The sequence below is a fragment of the Apteryx mantelli genome, chromosome 6 (assembly GCF_036417845.1).
Source record: "Apteryx mantelli isolate bAptMan1 chromosome 6, bAptMan1.hap1, whole genome shotgun sequence".
In the NCBI taxonomy this organism is placed as follows: Eukaryota; Metazoa; Chordata; class Aves; order Apterygiformes; family Apterygidae; genus Apteryx; species Apteryx mantelli.
In genome coordinates, this window is record NC_089983.1 from 34,283,495 (window position 1) to 34,297,484 (window position 13,990).

Sequence of the window (13,990 nt, forward strand, 5' to 3'; positions counted from 1 at the left end):
GCCCTTCAGTCTCTTGCTAAATATCCTCTTCCTCTGTGCTTGCATTGGCTCAAGCACATGCACTAACCCCGAGGGTGACCGGAGAACACAGGGACCATGAAGACACTATATTACAGTCAGACTCTGCAACCCTCAGTCAGTTTTATTTGATATATATTCACTTTGCCACTCTCAGTGCCTGCTGCTAATTGGTTGCCACAGAAGACTGTAACACCAGAGAAACCCGTACATTGAACTAACACTTGGTTTCCAATTTCAAATGTCAGCAGTGATGGGCTGTCTTTCAAATAAATCAAGCATGTTCCCTTCTGATTGTGGTAATTCACATGAGGGCTGTGGTTTCCTAAGCAAGGTGCTGAAAAGGCTCATATCTCACCTTACTATGGTGAGCAGACCCAAGGAAAGAGCAAGTCAGCAACATAGGTTTGAGTCAAGAGAGGCATCAGTGGCCTGCTGCATTTTCACTCAGGGAGACAGGAAAGTACTGCTCATGTCTGCCAGTTCTCTGACATTGCTCAAAGCCCTTATCTGTCAGCAGTAAACATCAGAGCCAATGCCTGTAGATGGAGGACATCTGAAGATAACCCAGTTCTGAAGACCATCCTCTACCCACATCTGGTTGTCAGTCATCCAAACTTCTATTTTCTTCACAGGAAAAAAGAATTATTTTCTTTGCCAGACCTCTCCCATGTCTTACAGGCTCCTTGACATGCTCTAAACAGGCAAGTATAAAAGTGCATCAGGTCCTAATGCAGCAACTTTGACTAAGCAAAGCACTGAAGATGGGAACCATACCTGCCCTTTGATGTATGAGCAGGCTGCACCACTAGCACTTCCAACCTGACTCCTGCATGTCAAGACTGAGAGCACAAGGCCAGAGAACCTATTCCTTATTATCTGTCAGTCAAACCCTGAAGGGAAAAATCCCTGCAGTAATTGACTTGGTGGACAGCAGTGCACTTAGTGGCTAGTGGCTGGGGATTCTAACATCCTCTCTCCTCTTTACCTCACATGTGACGCCTCCTTTTCTTTCCTGAGTCACCAGATTCATCATCTTCTCCGTTGTACCTAACTCCAGCTCTGAAGATCTCCTGAGCAGACAGACACAGGATTCCTGAGAGACCATTTTACAGTCTTGCTACAGATCCTTCATGCATTCAGACAGACAAATTCATTTCACTGATGGCCAGTGGCATATTTGAATCCAGAGAGGAGAAACAAGTGTATGAGCTTATTGCATTGACCTTCATCTCCCGTCCACCTTGAGGGAGATATAGCAAAAACATCAATTGGTTTCTGTATGACAGCAATAAGCTGATGGCTCTAGGAACATTTCCCCCAGTAACGCAAGCCTGACATGTTACAGTTACTGAAGGCAGTCTTTGATCTCATATCTATCATGTTGGATACAAGGAGAACAGAATCTGACATTTCAGTGCTGTTTATACAAACATCAAAAACTATCTCAGTTCATTATTCAAATTACCTCCAGGTCAGTGGGTGAATTTCTCCTTTGAAGAATGATGTTTTCTTTTCCAGAATTGGAATTGCAAGATAAAATATATATACATATACACACACATATATATAACTTGTCCTGAAAATAGAAAGAAAAGAAAACAACAAATAAACCTGAAAGAATACCTAACTATATTCAATAAGTCTTGACAGGAGCTAGGAAGTTGCTATGTGGAAAATACTACATATGATTCAACTTCAGGCAAAGACAAGACAGAAGAAGGAAATGATTTTATGTGATTCTTGGTTCATACTCATTCTTGTATAGCATTTAATTAATGCATAAGTATGAGGAAAACAGACAGTCAGTTACAGCAGTGGGAAACAGACTGAAGACTCCTCAAACTTATCTGAGCGATACTCAAAGAAGCACAAAGATGCAAAAGCACAAACACCTGCCATCACAACTGTTTGACAAGAGGTGGATTTCTGAACAGGGAGAAGGACTGAGAGAGAAATTCTTTTCCAAGACACATTGACAGTATTGTTCCCAGCTTGTTTACTACCTATTATTAACAACCTTTTTTTCAAAGCATCTTAGGTTAAAAAAAAGGGGTGGGGGGTTATGTTACCCAGGACTTAATGAATTAAATAACAGTAGAGAAGAGGTACTAAGGGGAGATGTTTTGTTATGTGATGCATCAAGATGTGTTTTACCAAACAGAATCAGGATATGAAATTCTGCTCTGAGTAACTGAGTAACTGAGTCTGAGTAACTGAGTCTGCTCATAATCGAGGAGTCTGAGTCTTCACAGAGCTTAAGCTTCCACCGGGGACAACAGGTTTCCTCTGGATGGGACAGCCAGCATCAGCCAAAGGTGTTTTGCTTCCAGTTGCATCCCTCTACGGCAAGATGACACCCTGTCTGTTACTACATTACATCTGCACCATGTCAGCTGGTATACAGGAGCTCAAAGGTCTCATGAAGGTTCAAGCATATCATTTATGCAGGCACCAGTGTGGGTACTGATAACTAGTCAAGAAGAAAGATTTTTCCCAACAGGGAGAAGTTGTTGCTAGCAAGCCATTGCTGAGCAGTGGGAGCATCTATCAGTTTATATCAGTTTTGACATCAATAATCACAAGAATTGCAAATGCCCTGTATGCCCCAGGGAATGACCCTATCTCATCCTTTCACAGTCCAAGATGGTAGTAGAGCTACTCTGCCCTAGCTCTTCCTTAAAGACAGCTTTCCTTTAATAACCAGCCTGTCACACTTCCACAGAAGTTTTTCCACTGAACATTACAGAGGTTCAGTTTAGTCCTTTTCTTTAGCAGGACAAACACAGTTCTGCTTAACCCACCTGATCTCCTTTCCCTGCCGCAGAGAAAAAATTTATGTTCTCCAAACAGCTGATCTTGGGATCTTTGTTCTTATGAGATTATATTCCCCTTCCCTTTCACTCACTGCTCTATCATCTCTGCTTTCCCTTGCAAAGGGGTGATTCATTACTCACTGAATGGCAAAGTATCTCTCTGATACGAGAGTGTGGACAGCCCTTCTCCTCCTTGTTAACAGGTCCACAAACCTTCCTCCACATCCCTCTAGGCTGGTGTGTCCAGCAGAACCTTTATTCATGGAGTTTGTCTTCTTGTTCCAGAAGAGCAAACGCTTTCAGTCATTCCCTTCACTGCTATCAAGCTGTGGGACAACAGCATGGGAAATCTTTTGTTTGCTTCTTCACCTCAGGATAACTAGAGTGGATAATGAACGCAAGCCAAAAACACAGTGAAGACAAAGCATCTGAATTTCAGATGGTGGTAAATCTGGGTGAAGTCTGCCCAGGTGCGAGGGGAGCAAGAATCTGCTTTGTAAGGTTTATACAGTGGCAAAACAAAATGGCCTTGTCCCTAGTGTTTTTAGCTCATACACGTCAGTTCTCCATTATAAACAAACCCTCTGTAGGCAATGCAGGCCAGGCTTGAGGGGGAAATCTTCCTCACACCCCAAGCACAACCAGCCCATAGCTATGCATCAACCTTTTCAGGACTTCTGCCCCAGAGAGGCAGAGAGTAAGAGAGAGGTTGCTAGGGGGGATGGAAAGAACGCTTCCCTGAATCTGCATCCCCAGCAGGCAGAGTCCCCAGTAGGCTGATTCTGCATCTCCTCACATGGTATGAGTCCCCTTTGAAATCATTCCCAAGGACTAGACTGATCCTTCACTACTACAGGGTCTGCCCAGGAGAGATCAGTGGTGTCTCTGCATGGATCTCTGAGGCCTGTTAGTAGGGTCCTGAACAGGGCCTTGAACAATCACTATGTCCACTGAGGGATGAGATGAGACAGTGGTGTGTCCATGCAGAAATACTCTCTTTGAGACTTTCCACATAGATGTCTGTGGGGTTGGGGTGGGGGGGGGGATTGGTTTTGTTCAGGGCAGGAAGCATGGGGGGGAAGGGAAGGCTGTAATGTAAGTCAAACAATCAGCCATGAGGGAGGGATTGACTAAGAGGAATGACCATGTCGACTGTGTTACTGTCCCGTCATTCTCATGAACCCAGAATGGAAACTTCCAAGTGCTCTTCATGAGCTTACGTTTATTAGAAAACTATTCCTGGGTGTTTAAGGTTGTTTTCTAATGAAAATATACATAATAAAAAGCAAATTAAAGACTCTGTTAATCTTTTCCTCTCCTTCTCTGTTAACCTGTAACACACACTGTGAAATTTACCTCCTCCTTGTTTGTTTACTGCCATTCCTGGTCAATAAAAGTCTCTATCTTTCTGGTCATGATCCACACAGGGCCTTATATGCCAGAGGTCAAGATTTCACTTAGAGGATTTGGGGGAGAAAAAAAAAGGCCATGGCTTAGCATACACAGCACAATATATTAGCAATTTGACTTAGCATTTGTTTATACTACTAAACAGCAGAAAACATTTTCCAAACATAACTATAAGACTCATGCATAGTGCATTCCCTCTGTGCAAGGGAAAAGCATGGAAAGCTCAAAGCAACCATGGTAAAGTATGCGGCAAGCACTGAAAAATGCTGTATTTTCAGACTACCCAATATGGTGTGCTAGGTCCCTCTCAGGGAAACTACAGATGCCCTTGACACTTAGTATCTCCTGTCTAAGCAGCAGCAGACTCAGCCCTTACACCAGGGCCAGAGCAAGTATATACAGAGAAACTGAGAACGATGAAAGCAACTGCCAGCATCACAGTGTGAAGGGGTTGGTAAAGAGCTGGGAGAGAGCAGCAGCTCCTGTCTTGAATGCTGGGTACATCACAGCAAACCGTACCTAAGGATGTTTTTTGAGGCTGCCCCTTTTTTCCGTGGTGCCTGCTGAATGTTTAGAGAACATCGTTGTTTAGGTGATGTGTCCAGAATGCCAGTGCAACCAGCTGCACATCCTTCCTTTCTCAGGAGGAGCCTGGGGGCAGAGTTTCATCAGCCAGACACAGGGCTCACGAAGGAAACCACCTTGAGAAGCTCTGAAAACTCCTGCTGAAGGGGCACAGAACTTTCATATGGTTGCACATGTGAGGATCCTGCCCTGGAGAGGCAGTCATAGAGTCTCCTCCTCGTCCTTCCCCCAGGAAACCAGTGCCAGATAAGCTCTTTTCTTTTATATAGGTCTATTCCAGTAAGCCTACGGAAATGCACATAGAGATGGAGAAGGGAGCAAAGGTAGAAAAAGAAATGGGCAGGTCAAGTACCTGCTTGGAAAGAAACAGCTGTGCTAATCAGAAAAGAAACAGAAACATACAGAGGACAGAAAAGAGAAGTGGATGAAGGAGATAAGACAGTGGGAGCAGGGACTGGGTTGAGAAGGTGGTAGGAAGCAGGGATGGGGCTGGCAGAGAGAAGGGAGAAGCAACAGGGGACAGAGATGAGGTGTGAAAAGGCTGGTGGCAACTATTAATTACTGAAGCAATGACACTGATGGTTTGGAGAAAAGAGGGCAAGACAAGCCCTAGAAGGTTCCTCAAGGAGAGGATGAAGGGAGCTATGAAATGCTGGTGGACTGGACTTCCCAGGGTCCTGTCCAACCAGCCTTTCTACAAGTCCATGGCCAAAAATGGGTCCTTCACACATTACAGCCTGACAAATAACCTTCTTGTTAGATTATAACCCCCAACTAACACAAAGCTGCAAATGCAAATTACTACACGTATCATCTTACCTGTAACTCATTATTCTTGCCAAAAAGTATTATTCCTAATTTAAGAAGGCCTCCCAGGGTTTGTTTCTGTCCACACAGCTACATTGCTAAAACCATAATGTGGCGAGCACCTGCTCAGCCCCAAACTAAATTCCTATACCAGCCAGCCAGTGCTCTCCCAACTTGTAGCAGCTATAACACTGTGGTCCTTGCCAACTCACTGGATTTTGGAAGAACACAGATACTGAAATGCTGAGTTGCTATAAAGAGATAAAAGGTTGTCTGCAAAATGGGGAGGTTTGAGTGATATTGCAGCTTATATTTCCTCGCACACAAACAGGAGTATTGCCAAAACATTGGGGTCTGAGCTCAAGCTGCAAAATTCAGAGACTAACTTTACATATCGTTGGCTTGAGACTAAAATGATTTCCAGGCAGGATGGTTGCAGGAAGAGTTTTTAACTACCATGAACACAGGAGTATTTTGGTTTGGAAATGGGTGAAGATTTCAAAATCTAACCTACAATGAATGTAGGTATATCTGTGCAGGGGATATATTTACCTGGGCCCTAGAAAGAAAATAATCTGTTTTGAGAATTTCAAGCAGTGAACACCACTGTCATCCATACAGAAGTTGCTCTGGAGGAACCAGTTCCAGAAGTGATCCAACAGCGTTCTGTTCAACATCCTGAGGATGTCAATCCCTAAAGAACACAGCTGACAACTGTCTACAATTTCAGCGATAAAATTCCCGATAATATAGATCTGTAAGATGACCAGATTATTTTGAAAGAGATCATGTAAGGGCCTGACATAAACCTGACTGAAATCAGCGGGATTCTTTATCAGACAGTGGGCACCTAGGATCAGGCCTGCACCCTGGGTATTTTGTATTCCCAGCTCTTCAGTATTCACAGCTCCTGGTTTCACAACAAAGAGACAAAAGGACAGCAGAGTAGTATGCGGAATCTCCCTGTTAGGCCAAGTCAGTCTCATAGCATAGTTTGCAAAAGCTACTGTTTTTACCATCCACTACAAAAGCGCATTACAATGCATACAACGCACTAATATCCACTGATCTTAAAGCACCAGCTTTGCAACAAAGGACACGCGAATCTGCACACCTATGTCCAGTCATGCTTACAGGTGTAAATGCACACCTGTGTGAGTTGGCATTTAAGTTGCTAAGAGCACACAAAAAATTAGTACAAGGCAAACCCAAGGAATGAGCACCAGCTATGCTGTGATGACTCCTGACCTGACCTGGTGCGCATGGTCTTACTGCCCAGTTAACTAACAGTAGTTTATGCAGAAACATAGTTAGTTACCTTGCATCTGCCGGGGGAAAAGAGCCTGTTCATAGGCAGTTATGGTAGATTAGCTGAAACATTGTGAGTTCATTACCAGGGTCACTAACTTACCATATACCCATAACCTGCCAAAAATTAGCCAACATTAGCCCTATGCATCCAGGCAAGACGCAGTCACTGAGTTACACATCTTATAAAGAATAATTGAAGTTTTCCCCTCCCTCTCATTTTGAACTTAGCTGGGAGCTAGAAGTACAAATTACTTAATGTAAACAATATCTCAGTTATTTAATGCACTAAATAACAACAAACACGTACAAACTCATTCATTATTTTAAATGCCAGCAGCCTTCTCCAGTTTGTGAATGCTGTGAACTTTATTGTCATTGAAGTCTTGTCATCCTTTAGAGCAGTCTCAGGTTGGAGCATAATGAATCTTTTTCAAAGCTATAAGCAGAATAAAGGGATGCTAAATCAGTTCACTACATTCCCACTTTCACATACAATCCATGTGTTTGTCTTTTCCATTCAGATAACGTTTCTCGGTGGTAAAAAATACCAGATCTGGAGTTGACTCTCTTCACCAGCACATGAAGTGACTGAGGAAGCTACATCTGTCCTGCCTCAATCTCCAGTAACCACCTCTATGAGTTGAGTAATGCTTGGGCCTTATGCACAGGCCATATATTTCAACCTGCCTAAACAGGTATCTATCCTAGGTGTCTACAGCTACATCTAACCCAACTTTATATATCCAAAGGCCACTTGTCAAATTCTAAGCTAGTTATCCAGGCTGCCTTAGTAATCAGCAGAGAAAAATAGGAACTTCCCAGGAATTATTCATCCCAATTGTACTCAGCACCAAACTGCCCACACAGCTGTCTAGTGTAATTTGAGATGCTTGACTGGCCTCCAGTGTCTTAATTTCAAATTGACTCCCATTCCTAAAGTTTGAAAAAACACATCCACCTCTCCTATCCATGTATCGGGAAGTCAGCAGCCTGAATTAGTGATCTTTCCCTTGACTTTATTAATCACAGAAAGTAAGTTAGGCCCACCAGGCTGAACACAATACATGGTCCTTGGAGCACTGGTTTCTTCACTCATCCTACCAAAGGAAGGTGAAGGAAAGCCAAGGAATTTGTGAGATTCTCCTATAATCCACAGTCAGTACAAGAGTCCAAACACCAAACATCTGAGCCCTGCAGTGAACTGTGCTTGTGACCTACAGCTCATGATATCTGTTGCTTGCAGCCAGTCTCCTATTCACAAAATTTGTTCTGAAATTGCAGAAAGGATGACGTAATTCAAAATGTTCAATTCAGGTTTTTTGGTTTCGGATTTTTTTTAAAAAGAGGAAATCCCGAAAGGATATTGTTTAACTTTTCCTAAAAGTAAAAAAACCCTTTTTAGGCACAAGTTAGGGCCCCCAAGTCACAGCTACCTCCTGAAAATTCAAGCCTGAGTTTCTAAATACTAAGCGGAAAACAGTGTTTTTTTAACAGCTAACTCTGCAAGGCTGTGAATGAAATCTGGCAAAAAACTGTTTTCTAAACAGCAAGATAGCTAGTTCCATGACTGTCACAAATTTGTGGCTTGTGATACTGCAGAGAGCTCTAATCATTACAGCACAACCTGTATCAGAAGCATCTTTCAGAGCTTTGGGGAATTGTTTGTTTGCTTGTTTAAAGACTGCAGTAGGGGAAAAACAAAATCCTGCCACAATAGAGAAGGGAAGGCAGGGAGAGGCCATGTACCCAGACAGATTGGAGCAAGTACAGCCACCATATTCAACCCACTGGCTTGATGAAACGCATGGCCTTATGCTGAAGGATAGCCCCTGGATTAGAAATTACCCCTGGAAATGTTTAACTAAGGCATTTGCCTGCCAGTCAAAGCAAACAAGAAGCAGCATTCAGTGATGCGTTGATGCTTTACTATAGTATTTGGAAGGCTGAAGGAGATCAGGGCTCAACAAATCAAATGTTGGCATCCACTGCCTCTTCTGAAGTAACTGATCTATGAAAAGAAATCACCCATGACGCCATACAGCAAGCAACGGTTAGTTATCACACTGAGCTGGTAACCAGTGCCCTCCAAACCAAGAGAAAGGCCTTGATGTTTTACAGGGAGAGCCCCACACCAAAGCACATTTCTTGGGTTGACCTTCTCAGCTACCTGAACAGCAGCGCTCCTCTCCCATCGCTTGACCTGCACCCAGGACACGCCCTTGTCTCAGTCTCCCATCTTGGAAAGCTGAGAACTGCCCCTGCTCTGCAGAAGAAGCTATTCTTCTGCAGAGTGGGTGCAGATGTCACTGGCTTCCCATCACCACTCCATTGCCACCAGCAAGTGGGCCAAAGGGCCTCAGCACACAAGCACTGGCAACAGCCCTGGCATCACCCCTGTAATTCATATGAATACCATCAAAGTGGAGCAGCATCCTCTTTCTTGTTTCGGGCTAGATTTGAACATATCATGTTGGGGTAAAACTACAGCCCAGGAGTTGTTTGGACTATTCACAGTATGTTTCTGAGAACACAGTTTCTGAACATGTATAAAAAGTCCCATGACTTTACCTTTCCAGAAAGAATCCACTATTGCCTTTGGCATCCATCTCCACACTTCCACACTTTTCTCTTGGCTTGTGATGGTGGTATTTGCTGCTGTTACTGAGATGCATGAGATTATGCAACTGTCTAGCATTTTGATTTAATCAGCTAGGGGGAAAGACAAAAAAGAAAAAAAAATGTTCCAAATTCTATTAATAACTGGTGGTCTGCTCCCTCCCTCCCCAGATTCCAGCAGAAGAAGGATCACAGACAGATCCCTGCAAGCACAAACTGGCAGCCTAATTGGGTCAATACCATCCATGGATCCCAGAGATTTGTAATGAATTCTGGGTAATTGATCTGCTAGGGGAGGAAAATCTTAATTAAGAAAAAAAAAAAAAGTCAAACTGTTCCTTTCCCAAACCTTTTGATTAAGAAAGCCACAGTACTGGTTTGGCTGAGGACTTTGGTCTAAATTTTAATAGGTTTTGTGTTCCTACTAAATGGTTTTGAAAGCAACCATGAAACCAGTGGAAGAGAGTCTTCAAGCAGCAGTCAGAGACGCAAATTTTTTGCTTTGCCTCCTTGACACCACATTACAGGTGAACTTCATTATTTAGGATGGTGTCAGTGCTAAGGAAAAGCACTGGCTTCACAGCTTGGACAGTGTCATGAACAGGCTGCCCCCACCCTCATGTAAAAGGGCTCAGCTGGGGTAAGATCAGGAGCCTTCCTGCCTTTCTTCTTGGGAAAGACATCCAGGACAACAGGTTTCCTCAGAAGGCCAAAGCTCCTGTCTTTGCATCTCATCTGGACAATCCTGAAAATCTCTTCTGGAAGCAAAGGCAGCTTGCCAGAACTCACATTAGGTTGCAACCAGCCATTTGGATGCCAACTATTATGTATGTGATGTCTAAGCTCCTGAAGGAGTTACTGTCCTGAAGCAGTCAGCAGTCTTCCCAGGCATCACAAAAACTTGGGAGGAGTATGGTGTATACTGCAGAGGCATGGGACTTGAGGTTTTTGGTCTTTTCCCTTTTGGTTTTACATCAAACTCCTCATGTCATATTTGATGAGCGACTACAGCAACACCTATGAGAGTAAGCTAAACGCCCAGGACCTTTCTCTGGTGCTGAGGCCACGAGGCACAGACTCACCTGAGTCCAAATGCTTTTACCTCTCAAAAACAGGCTTTTACCCAGTGCACCATTACACCATGGAAACAAACTCCTGAACTGTGCTTGGGTACTGTTTGGGACACAGCCCGGGCCAAAAGCATGCCAAGAGGCATGCCAACAATTTACCAAAATAGCTCCAGTGCTTGGAAACATTCCCTGCTGGTATAGGCAGAGCCAGTATGTCTTAGCTTGATTGTTAAATGGGAATCCAATGTCTTCATCTCATGGTGATACTGAAAGATTACATCCATTCACAAGGGAGGACGTACCTCAAACCACTTTGGTAGAGCACATTCAGAAAGACCCCAGAAATCCCACCCAAACTGACCCCAGCAAGGACTTCATCAGCTGTGAGCAAAACACTCCTGCAGCAATTTGCACATCCAATTTTGAAGGTCTAAGAACGTGTGTTCTTTTTATCTCCCCAAGGTAAGAAGGCTCTATTGTGCTCTGTGGAAAATGGGACAGTTGATCACCTTTCCATCCTGATAGACTGAAGAGCCAGGAGATCAGACAGTTCAGGCACATGACCTGGAGGCACTAAGAGAGCTGGGTGTGAGTTGCAAAGAAATTCCAGACAGGCTCTTTCAGTGGGAACTTAACTCTCACCAGTCCCACTCATCTTTACAGGTCAAACTCTACTTGCCCATCTGAAGTCAAGGAGGCCCTCACATATTTATTGCCAAAACTTAACATTTTCCCTAATTATATCTGGGATACAGGGTAACTATGATAAAGAGTTATGAAAATCATTTAACTCCTGCTATGGGGACAGCATGATGGCAGCTAGATTAAAGATGCCCTTTATGAACCGTCATAGAGCAAGAGAACATGACAATGAATGAGTTAATTACACCAGTATTCAAGGCCGATACTACCCATCTGCCTCTCTGATTAATTAAAACTTTGATGGACGACAATGAGACCTTCTCAGGTCTGAAAGCAATTAGTTGTCAGAGTCCTCAATAAATCTACCAGAATCACTGACTGAGCTGGCAGAACAAACCACTTCAAACAGCTCCAGAACAGAGGCAGGAAAGCAGATATGGAGTTCAAAATATCCTCTACATGATGCACTAATGTTTTGGTGGAATATTGAGAGCTGAGGCCTATCAATTGTGACTTCTTGTTTAACCTCCTTCTTATTACCCTCTCAAGATCAGAGGAAGTAAAGTCTCAGTAAAGCGTATGAACTGCTGAGAGTATTGTTAAGAAGACATGGGTTCTGTTTCTCTTTTGTCCAAACTCTCTGCACTTTAGCGAATGGGTTCAAATTCGCTCTCTTGAATGTCTGTTCTCCTCAGATCAGTTGAAACCAGTCCTGACAGAGGAGGATGTTGGAAATGCAATGAGGAGTCGAACTCTTCCGATGTTTTCCCTGTTCATCGTTTAAAGAAAGACAAAAAGCAACAGCAGTTACCCAGGAACTGGTGGCAAATCAAATACACCCATGAACAGGTCAAGGAGAGACTAAGTGCTGAGCTGGAATCTGAGAAAACAGACACAGATCATGGGGGTCAGGAACAAAGGCAGGGCATGAGGAGCAGAAGATGAAGCTGATCAAAGGACTTTTTACTGTGAGAAATCCTGGACTCCGGAACTGCTTTGCTAGGCAGTGGGAAGGGGAAAGCCCTACTACATGATCACTTAAGAGCAAAAAATGTTGACAATCTACTGCAGGGAAAACCTGCCTCAAACAGTGGAGAGGGGAGGAATTAGTGCTTTCCACCTTAAAATCTGTAGATTACTCTGACAGTAAAGCTGCCAAGTGTGAAGAAACCCAGCCCCAGTGCACCATTACACCATGGAAACAAACTCCCAAGCTGCTAAATAGACAGCCCTTTCCTCCCTGAAAATTATCTCCTTTAGTTCTCCTGCTGTGGAGTCCAAAGCTCTCTTGGAAAGGTCATTGCTGTGGAAAAATCTTGAGAAATGAAGCATTCATCAGAATGGCACAGAAAAGCCACTTGGTCATGCACAGCGCAAGAATAAATATGTAAATATACATTCACAGGCACAGGGGAGGATGAAGACCAGCCCCTTGCAGATGAATGGCATTGCACACCACAAAGGAAGAGCAGTTGTTGAAGAGGCCTTGTGCATTGCCCTGGTGGTGTTGCAAACCAGCAAGGAAGGGTTCAGGCTTCGAGTAACACATGACAGAGCAGAGCTGTCAGTCAGGCCCATACTCTGGTCAACAAAACTGACTGCTCAGCCACAGTTCAACAAGTTTCCCCTATCAGCGGACCTGCAGTAACAACTGTGCGACCATTCTGCATACATTCCATAAACATTCGCTCAAACCATCTTCCTCATTTAAGTGCACTCATGTGATCACATTCCTGCAGTTGAGGAGACAGACAGAAACTTGGTATGATAACTCAGTCAGCTTCAGTCAGATGAGTCTGCCTCCCAAGTAGGCAATACAAGAGGTTAGAGGCTCAGAACAGGTACTGTAATAGCAAAGCATTGAGGCAGTTCTGACTGCAGCTAGACAATTCCTCTACCAAGATTCCCGTTTCAAGAATAAAACAAAACTACAGAGATCCTATCACAAAGAATATGACATAACAGTGAGATGGTAAACTGGTTTAAAAAAAAAACTGAGAAAAAGGCAAATGAATAATAATTTAAAAATTTCAATGATATACATTTCCTGCATTTTAGCTTGCAGGAAACTCAGGAGGAGTTAGGCAGATAAAATCTCTTTTATATCAGCAAAAAAAGTAAATGCAAATAAAATCGTCCATGCAGTGGTACATTTCATGGACTTTTCTGACGATTTACCTCCCAGATAAAATGATCCACAAAACTCTCCCTTGTTTTATACATATCAGTTACACTGCCTGCAAACTACATTCCCTCTCTGTCTGCACTGATCATCAGTCTTCCAAACTCAGCACTGCTGGGCCACAATTTTGATTTTGAGGAGACACCACCAAAGAGCACTTTCTTTTGCAGCAAACTGTCTAGAGGACACCAGACTTCAGAGCCCAGTGCAGCTCAAACATGAGGTTTGGCTTGCACTACAGGGTGCTGCTTTTTGACAGATTGAACAGCCTTTTCTTCAATTCTCATGCAACTTATGCATTGTTAATCAGCTCTTGCATTTCACCCCAAATAGTTACAACTGAGACACTAAAGCTTCTTTATACCACAGATCCAAGACAATGATTATTAACAATTATCAACAATGATTAGCTAATATGACCATAATACAACAATCCCACTGCCTGCCAGTCAATTGCAGGCATCAGCACATTGAAGCATGACAGTTGTTCTTACTAAACACTGCCTCATTCCTGACAACAAGAGGAGAATCCT